Source organism: Pseudophryne corroboree, chromosome 7 (assembly GCF_028390025.1).
Source record: "Pseudophryne corroboree isolate aPseCor3 chromosome 7, aPseCor3.hap2, whole genome shotgun sequence".
Classification (NCBI taxonomy): Eukaryota; Metazoa; Chordata; class Amphibia; order Anura; family Myobatrachidae; genus Pseudophryne; species Pseudophryne corroboree.
In genome coordinates, this window is record NC_086450.1 from 508,314,115 (window position 1) to 508,324,393 (window position 10,279).

At 47.4% G+C, this 10,279-nt stretch overlaps 1 protein-coding gene across 4 annotated transcripts in view; it reads right to left on the bottom strand.

Annotated features, from left to right (window-relative positions):
- SH2B1 (SH2B adaptor protein 1) overlaps positions 1-2,480 on the bottom strand; it is a 43,126-nt gene extending 40,646 nt beyond the window's left edge. For 2 of the 4 annotated variants that reach the window (XM_063935410.1, XM_063935411.1), the window contains exon 1: positions 1,123-2,480. The gene's annotated coding sequence lies outside the window, so the exon portion shown is untranslated. The remainder of the gene's footprint in view (positions 1-1,122) is intronic. The other 2 variants (XM_063935409.1, XM_063935412.1) reach the window with 2 other exon arrangements.
- Between the last annotated feature and the right edge of the window lie 7,799 nt (positions 2,481-10,279).

The window sequence follows — 10,279 nt, forward strand, 5'->3', positions numbered from 1 at the left end:
ATCATGTAGAAATAAAGGAGAAATGTTAACTGATGAGCTGATCTTACAGCGTTGCATACTGGGTAACAATAACAATACTTTGGAATTGATTCTTTCAAAACTACAAGATTTGTATCGGTACCAGGAGCTAATTCAGTACTATATACACACATTACTCACTAAGCTAGAGGACTATTACACACTAAATGTAGCAGTTAGGCCACAGTCTTATAACTCTGGTAACTGATGAAACCCAGGTAAACGTCATCATTTGGATACAGGACACCGGGCCGTGTGTGTGTATATAACATTTCTGGCAGTAGCACTTAAGGCTTTCAGATCCCCCAGTCCCGATGGAGGCAAAAGTGTGAGTCATTGGTTAATCCGACATTCATTGATGTTAATCCCTGTGCACAGCGATACTAGTAATAAACAGCTGCTGCTCTATAAACAGCTGTTTCACTTTCAGCACAACATACTACAAAACCTGTGTAACAAGGCATTAGCGACTTATGAGCCACGAAAAGGAATATCTGTGATTATAAGGTCAGACCATATGTCATGTTGTATTAATCAAATGATCTGGCCCTGGATTGATGTTTCATACACAGATATGTAGATTATTCAGTAACAGGGTACAGCCATACGATGCAGGACCATAGCGGAGCATTGGCATAACACATGTAAACACACACAATAAGGCTGAGACTTTAGTTACAAGGGGGCAGATGTATTACGCCTGGAGAAGTGATAAAGCAGTGATGAGTGGAAGGTAATAACGCACCAGCCAATCAGCTCCGGACGATTTACATACTGGAGGTGATTGGCTGGTGCGTTATCACCTTGCACTTTTCACTGCTTTATCACTTCACCAGGCTTAATACATCTGCCCCAATATGCATGGTACTTACACTTTTCTGTGGACTGTGTGTAGGATGAATCTTTTAAAATATACATACACATATATATACATACACACACACACACATATATATATATATATATATATATATATGACATTAAAATTATAGCTGTAAGAAGTGTTAGTTATGTCGTAAAATTAAACTGTGTAATTATAAAGTTTCCATTATTAGAAAGTATAGTCTACGTATAATAGATAATACGGAGTTATCTTGTATTTACCTGTCAGTGTCCCTTTTACCTCTCCCCATCCTGTCCCGGCTCCTCTCTGCACAGGGTCCACAGGAAGTGGCCCCTGGATGTGTGCGATTCTCCTGGGCTGTGGCCCCAGCCTTTCTGCTTGACTGCTCACTAAATAAGGTTTAGCACTATAGTATTTTGCTAATCCCAAGGTCTTTTTTGGGGTTTCAGGTCATTTAGAAATTAGTTTAAAACATGAACTTTATGGTTAGATGATAAGTGAGGCACAGTACCAAGGGTATACTCTGTATTCCTGGTGGGGGAAGCTGGTGAGAAGTAATGTCCGAAATATGGTTGGGTGGGCTACTGAGACAGACCTCCTGTCACTGCAATCGGTGGGTTCCAAGAAGGAACCACCTGTGACAGTGATGGGTGGGATCTCGATGTTAGTGATACCTGAGCTCCCAAGTGAACCCCCCCGTGACAGTAATGGCTGAGCTTCTGAGTAAGTCCACCCTATGACAGTAATGGGTGCGCCTCTGTAGAAGAGCCCCAGTGACAGTGATGGTTGGGCTCTTCAGGAAGGGACCCTGTGACAGTGCTAAGTAGCCTCCTGATGAAGGGCCTCTATGACAGTGATGGTTGGGCTCCTGATGAAGGGCACCCTGTGACAGTGATGGGTGGGCACCTGATGAAGGGCCCCTGTGACAGTGATGGGTGGGCACCTGATGAAGGGCCCCTGTGACAGTGACAGGCGGGCTCTCAGTGGAGGGCCTCAGTGACAGTGATGGGTGGGACTCCCGAAGGGCCCCTATGACAGTGATGGTTGGGCTCCTGATGAAGGGCCCCTGTGAGTGATGGTTGGCTCCTGATGAAGGGCCCCTGTGAGTGATGGGTGGTTCCTGATGAAGGGCCCCTGTGAGTGATGGTGGGCTCCTAATAAAGGGTCCCTGTGAGAGACCCTCCTATGTCAGTGATGAGTGGGCTCCTGATGAAGGGCCCCTATGTCAGGGATAAGTGGGCTCCTGCTGAAGGGCCCCTATGTCAGTGATAAGTGGGCTATGATTAAGGGCCCCTGTGTCAGTGCTGTGTGGGCTCCCCCCTCCCTGTGTCAGTGCTGTGTGTGGGCCTCCTGTTACTGCTGGCAGTGTGCGCAGTACCCAGCACAAGCCCAGATCAGCCGCAGTCTCTGCAGCCCCCTGATGCTGGGTCTCCTCTCCCCGGTGACTCGGGGCCTCACAGCTGCTACCTCTCGGCTGCCAGCGGCCCCTCCCTCCTGCGCTCCCCGGTTTCTGTTGTTGACTGGCTCGGTCCTAGACGCGTTCATGGGGCTGCGGCCTCGCTGCTACTGCGCCTGCGCCAATCGCGTGACGTCACCACGAGAACCAGCGAGCGTTCATGTAAACAAAGCAAGAGCGGCACACGCGTACCAAAGAGGCGAGCTGAGCGCGGGGTGAGCGTCTCTCAGAGGTTTTACCTCTGTGGCGGAATGGAGATCTGAAGCTGTGGATGAATAGATTAATTTGAGGGGTCTTAAATTGTGTCAAATTGCTGCATATTTCTAAAACAATGGAAAAAATGATAGTAAGCGAGTTCTTTTCTGCAAACTAAGGCGATTATCCAGAGTTGGTCGCAGATTTTGCTATTTTAGCAAAATTTGCAACCACCAAAATCACACAGGGCAAGGCCACTCAGCATCGCAATTCAAAAAGAGGTTGACCCCTGCCTGTGCAGCATAACTCATACCTCCCAACATGACCCTCTCCAGGAGGGACAGAATGCTCTGCTCCTGGACTTCCCTCTTAATTTCTGATTGCCATCACCTGTGCAGAAACACATTTCTTATCCATTCACCTGTTCAATACAGGTCCCAGCAATCATAAATTAGGAGAAAAGTCCAGAAGCAGAGCATTGTGTCCCTCCTGGAGAGGGTCATGTTGGGAGGTATGATAACTGCATAAGTAGGGGCACCACCGCCATGCTTCCACTCGCATTAAAGGCAGGCGACATCATTGGCCGGCCCCGAAAATGGCCATGACACGCCTGCACTTCCCGTGACACTCCCCCCCCAATGCCGTAACGCTGCCCCTGGACACCCGTCGCCTGTCAGTCATACTTGCCTACCTGACCCTCTCCATGAGGGAGAAAATGCTCTAGTCCTGGACTCTCCTGGTAATGTATGAATGCCATCACCTGTGGTGAAACACCTTTCTTATCAATTACCCAGCTCACCACAGGTGATGGCAATAATACATTACCAGGAAAGTCCAGGAACAGAGCATTTTCTCCCTCATGGAGAGGGTCAGGTAGGCAAGTATGCTGTCAGTTATGATGCGATCGCATCATGATAGCATACGCAGATGGCTGAAAATCGGTTGTTTGCGATTATTTTTGCCCGTCTGTGTCAGGGTCTGAAAAAGGCCCATAATGTCTACCACAGACTGGAGGGGATGTAGTTAACCAGGCTGTCGGGATCCCGGCGTTCAGGATCCTGAATCGAAATCCTGACAGACGGGAATGCCGACAGCACTCGCCACGTGTTTTCCCACTCGTGGGTGTCCACAAAACCCACAGAGTGGGTATAAAACCTGTGGTGAGTGCAGCAAGCCACCGAGCCCGCAAGTGGACTCTTTGTGCTCTCAACGCTGCCGGTATTCTGGCTGCCGGGATTCCGCTCTTGGTATATTGACAGCCAGCATCCTGTCCTCCGGGATATCATTATCATCCTGACCAGAGCCATAACTAGGTGTGTGACGATGGTGTCTTGCCCACAGCGCAAATGCACTGAGGGCGCACCATCGGGCATCACACCCGCACGGCCAGGTCCAGACTCACTGCTGAAGGCGGCGCCGCCTGTGTCCCACTGAAGGCGACGCAGCCCGCCTATGTCCCGCTGAAGCCGCCGCCGCCCGGCCACCTATGTCCTGCTGAAGCCGCCACTGCTGCTGTAAGGTTCTGGCAGCGATGCGACAGAGGTGTGTGTCAGGCTGCTCTTCTCATTGGCCCAGCGGCAGCCCTGGCCCGAATGCCGGCTCGGCCCCCCTCCCTTGCAATTCGGGAGAGATGTCACGTGATGACTTCAGATATCTCTCCCATACTGCCCTGCCCCTACTGCTGCACAGCGAGGAGCTGCCGAGCTGGTGTGGTTGAGGAAGGAGAAGAGATCCAGAGCCTCTCGAAGAGCCTGTGCTGCTGACTGTGACGCCGTCTGCCATAATATGTAAAAAGGGCATGCTGTCTGTCGTAATGTGTAAAAAGGGGGACGCTGTCTGCCGTAATGTGTAAAAAAGGGACGCTGTCTGCCGTGATGTGTAAAAAGGGGGGCGCTGTCTGCCGTAATGTGTAAAAAGGGAGACTGGCTGCCATAATGTGTAAAAAGGGGGACGCTGTCTGCCGTAATGTGTAAAAAGGGGACGCTGTCTGCCGTAATGTGTAAAAAGGGCATGCTGTCTGTCGTCAAGTGTAAAAAGGGGGACGCTGTCTGCCTTAATGTGTAAAAGGGGGACTCTGTCTGCCGTAGTGTGTAAAAAGGGGACGCTGTCTGCCGTAATGTGTAAAAAGGGGGATGCTGTCTGCCGTAATGTGTAAAAAGGGGACGCTGTCTGCCGTAATGTGTAAAAAGGGCGTGCTGTCTGTCGTAATGCATAAAAAGGGAGAAGCTGTCTGCCGTAATGTGTAAAAAGGGGACGCTGTCTGCCGTAATGTGTAAAAAGGGGACGCTGTCTGCCGTAATGTGTAAAAGGGGGACTCTGCCGCAATGTGTAAAAAGGGGACGCTGTCTGCCGTATTGTGTAAAAAGGGGGACGCTGTCTGCCGTAATGTGTAAAAGGGGGACGCTGTCTTCCGCAATGTGTAAAAAGGGGACGCTGTCTGCCGTAATGTGTAAAAAGGGGGACGCTGTCTGCCGTAATGTGTAAAAAGGGGGATGCTGTCTGCTGTAATGTGTAAAAAGGGGACACTGTCTGCCGTAATGTGTAAAAAGAGGACGCTGTCTGCCGTAATGTGTAAAAAGATGACGCTGTCTACTGTAATGTGTAAAAAGGGGACGCTGTCTGCCGTAATGTGTAAAAAGGGGGACGCTGTCTGCTGTAATGTGTAAAAAGGGGACACTGTCTGCCGTAATATGTAAAAAGGGGACGCTGTCTGCCGTAATGTGTAAAAAGGGAGAAGCCGTCTGCCGTAATGTGTAAAAAGGGGGATGCTGTCTGACGTAATGTGTAAAAAGGGAGATGCTGTCTGCCGTAATGTGTAAAAAGGGGGACGCTGTCTGCCGTAATGTGTAAAAAGGGAGACGCTGTCTGCCGTAATGTGTAAAAAGGGGACGCTGTCTGACATAATGTGTAAAAAGGGGATGCTGTCTGCCGTAATGTGTAAAAAGGGGGACTGGCTGCCGTAATGTGTAAAAGGGGCTCTACCTGGTGCTACTGTGCGGCGTAATTTGAATAATGGAGACTACTGTGCACCGTAGTATGAATGGGTATTATTTTGTGGCCACACCCCTTCCCTATGAAGCCACGCCCCTATATTTTTGCGTGCGTCTGCGGCGCGCACTGCCCATATTTTACATAAGGGGAAGGGGGGGCGCCAATGCCGTTTCTTGCACACAGCGCTGTCAAAGTCGAAAAATATTACAGAACACGCAGCACGTATAAAATACACACACATGCCTACTGCGCGTGCACTTGTTCCGTCGTGCGTGCACATATCCGCAATTTGCGTATGGTCGCTCCCGTGGTCCTGCACGTGGTATGGGTATTTACGGCGGAGTTTGTGAATGCATGGAGGGCTATCAAAACATTACATATTTAATCCAAATAGTGCACATTGTACACATAGTCCCCCTGCACCACATCAGAAAGTAACAGCAGTTTAAATGATTCCAGAACAAAGGGATTCACCTTTGCATGATAGGAGGGGACAGACTAAGGTTATAAGGTGGTGTCTGGTATCCAGCTGTAGGGTATTTTAAGGGTAACATTCCGGTGTTGGTTTGCAGAAGATCGCATGTTCCTGTGGATAGTTATGTGCAGAAGCAGAATATAGATATAAACTGTATTTACTGTATATTATGTATGCGGCGGGAATCCAGGGGAGACCACCCACAAGAGCAGTTGAGAAAGACATCACCCACCTTTTCAAATCAACCTATGACCTCTCCTGTACTGTAAAGATGCATCCCTGTGTCCAATGGACAAAGGGATTACAGTATCCATTGTATTGCTTTTGGAAGACTTGTATAAATAAAGCCTGCTGCAGCCCGGCCAGGCACAAGACTCTTAACGTTATCTACCTGATAGCGGAGGACCGGACCGGGAGGCGCATGCGAATATTCTCACGTATGTACATTAACTGTAGCCATTTACTCTGTTGTATTGTAGTGCATACTTTGTATATTTAAACCCCCTTTCAGAAGTGGTGTCGGAACCCAGTGATTAACTACAAATCGGTGTTGTGTCCACTTTTCCCTGCTAGGGTTTAAAGTGTATTACATTGCCTAACTGTATAAGGTTTTAAAATGTATTAATTGAGTGTGTACGCGCTGCGTGTACTTTGTACCCCCAGCGCGGCGTTAGTACGCAGAGTCCGTACACGGTACGGGACTCATTACGCAAATAGCGTAAAAGGTACGTAGAGCGCATATTAAGTTTAGCGGCCGTAATGGCTCCATGGTAAAAGTGTGTTTAAAGGTATAGCTTTATGGTTTAAGATAATATCGACATTATCAGTTGGGGGCATCGTCCGGTTTTTCCACATACCCGCAGCCTAGCAGGTTAAAGCAGACTTTATCTATCAGCAAAGGGCGGACAGGTAACCTACGTAAACCTTTTTCTGGCCGCAGGATACACTGGGAAACCCTATTTTATTGCTGATTAGATGGCGTCTGCTCTGCAGGGTTTGTAGGGATGCTGGTGGGACCCGTAAAGTAAATACGCAAAGCTATTTAAAAAGTCTGTGAATTTCTGTTTGGCGCCAAATGCGCACACAACACAAGCGTACACCTGTACTCTGTATACCTGCTCACATTGTTGCCATAAGTACTGATTACTAGATTCATTTAGACCTGTGCAGAGAAATTTGTTGCTATTTAGTAATAACATAGAATAAATATTAAGGAAGTAAACGTAAAACACAAATACAGTCTGGCTTAGTTAAACAGGTTTATACAGAAAGAAACTGTGTTGTGTTAAGTAAACGATTATAGGTAATATCGCTTACATTTATAGAAGTGTGGGATTTGTGCTATTGCGGACATACGGTTTTTGTGTACACGTGTCTCGGACAAAGTACGGGACTGCGTACGCAACGTAAAGACATACGCACGGTCGCGTGTTTACGCAACGTGCGTAAGGGTACAACCGCTAAGTACAAATTACACAATAGCATTGTTTAGTTTAGGGGCGGGACAGTAGCCACGCTACATTAGCACAAATTGCTCAGTTTCCAAGATTTAGTTTAAATAAAACCTTTTTTACTGTATTGCCTCTGGTACTAAAGCTGTTTATCTGAATGAAAGATAATTTTCTGTACAGAAAAACCAAAGTGTATTTGAGTGAAGGAACGTGAGTGAGCAAACGTAATAAAGGTTTAGTGGACCCAGGGAATTCGGGATCCCGTCGAGTGGTACATCAAGTGAGTGGAGACTTGGTGGCGTGAGGCAGCTGACTCACGTTAATATAGATTGAAGTACAAAGGAGCAAGGTAGCAGAGTACTGCGGCCCAGGAGTTCAGCGAGGTTTAGAGTACCGCAGCCCAGGGGGTTAGCGAAGGTTTACCCATTTAGTTTTTTCTTTTTATACGCTCCGGCTGAGGTTTCGCAGCCTGAAAATCGATTCCAGTGGTCGTACGGCGGATAAGTAACAAGTACCTATACGCTGTGCGATTGGACCGCGCATTCGTGGGTGCAATATTTAGCGCAACGTGATACCCTTTTTATGAGCTTTGCGTAAAATCGCGGTATCATTAGCGCTGTATATAGCATACTCAAGCGTGATTTGTGTATAATAAAGGTTCAGGGAGTTTTCGCTGGTCTCTCTCAGGAAATCTCCAACAACTGATATTTACTGGAAAGGGTAAGTTATTCCCAGAAACTTCCAGTAAATAGAGGTTACATAGGGCCCTAAGTTGGGTACATTGCCTTCGCTATCGACAGTGTATGGTAGTACTGGCCAACGTGGGCGGTGAGCGGGTGAAGAGCGCTCAGAGAACTTTCACCGTTGCCTTATATTGAGTATTTTGGGTTGTTTTTTTTTGTGGGATTAGCCGAAAGGACAATACCTGCAAAAATATGGGGGCCAGTTGCTCAAGTAAGGGACGTTCAACCAGGGTTCAGGTTGACATACCGTTAGGACCCGCCTCTCCACACACCTTGCTCAGGTGTCTGACATTTGGTGCAGAGCTCGGCACTCCCAGACGGCAACGCTCCGGACTGATCTCTGCTCCTAGTAGCCGCTGTCATTCATGCCGCATCAGCCAGCTGACCACACACGGCATTCCGTCTCCTCTCCGCTGCACAGCACTAGTGGGCAACGCAGGACACCAGAACGGGGATGCCCGGTAAACGGACCAGCCCATTGAGAGGTACTAATCACTGAATGACCCACTGGCCACATACGTTTATTATATCATAGGAGCTCCACAATTGCACCCTGTGTTCATTTCTGTGCACCATTAGAAGCACCTCCTCTCAGTCACGGAACATGGACTTCAGCATTATACATCACAGCTGCAAATTGATATAAGCTCTTGAATGATGTTGACACTTTGAGACAAGTAACTGAGGAATATTCATTTATTGTTTTCTATTATATTAACAGTGTTTTAAATAAAATTGTTCATTTTTAGATTTGACACGTTGGCTCTCTCTATTGATTATATCATACATTTCTGAAATTCAGCGCAGCCGCCCTTTTCTCTTGTTTAAGGATCAAAGGGTCAGACACACAAACTGTTAAAACTTATGGCAGCAAGAGGGCGATATGCAAAGAGAATTAGCTCACGCAGCAGGTTCCAAACCTAGCAGGAAAATGATGGCAACCGCACCACCACCACCATATATTGTAGGGGAGAAAGTGGCTACAGACAATGGCATATTGGTATCCGATAAGAATATAATTGATAAATGTACTAACGCTAACCCTTGCAAGTTGTATCCCATAATAAACTTTCCTCAGGACTGCGAGCAAGAAGATGAGCCCAGCACGATATCGGCACTCTCTCTAGCAGCCACCATACAGAATACTCAGGTGGGCACGGCCCAACCAGTAAGATCAGTAGTAAGGCCCCCTAGCGGAGGGATAAGTGAGGTCGTGTCCACAGGTAAGTACGGTACCATACATTATGCAGAGACAATAGCACCTCAGATTGTGGAGTCAACTCAGAATTACGTAATTGAATTAAATCCTGTCAGGGTGATCGCAGTCCCCAATGGGAAGACTGACGCTCAGGGAGTCACTCCCATCAGGAACATTGCTATGCATTGTCCCTGGTCCCGGACAGAATTGAGGGATCTAGTTGCATGCCAGAGGTTCATTAAAGAGTTAGGTAACGACACCGAACCCACAAACAAAGATTGGCGAACAGTGCTACGAGTATGTTTACCTTCCAATATTGACCCCGCGAAATTCATTACTGATTGTAAATTAGAGGCAGAAGTACCTCTCACTGATGAGTACACTCAGGAGAATGTACGACAAATCAATCTGCAATTAGGAGTATATTTCCCTACTGTTGTCAAATGGAATAAAATCTTTTCCATAAGACAAAAAGAAGGTGAAATGGCATCTGAATATTTCCACCGAGCACTGCAGGATATGGCTAGATACACTGGGATCGAGGACATTAAGGAAAATGTACATCACAGGGAGGTAGCTGTGTCAGTATTAATGGACGGGTTAAAAGAGACATTAAGAACAAGGGTACAAACCACTCTACCTAACTGGAGAGGTATCTCGGTGGCTGCATTAAGAGAGTCCGCTATTGAGCACGACCGGAACGTCATTAAGCACAGGGAGTCTCAGGGGGATAAGCTGATGCCAGTAAGTATAAATGCTCTTACAACAAAACTGCATCAGCCAAAACCCCAGACCCCTGATGGTAAGTCACGTGTAGTACTATGCTATAACTGTCAGAAGGAAGGACATTTTGCACGGAATTGTAGGTATACAAACACACATAAAGTATACCGACCCCCTAGACCAGG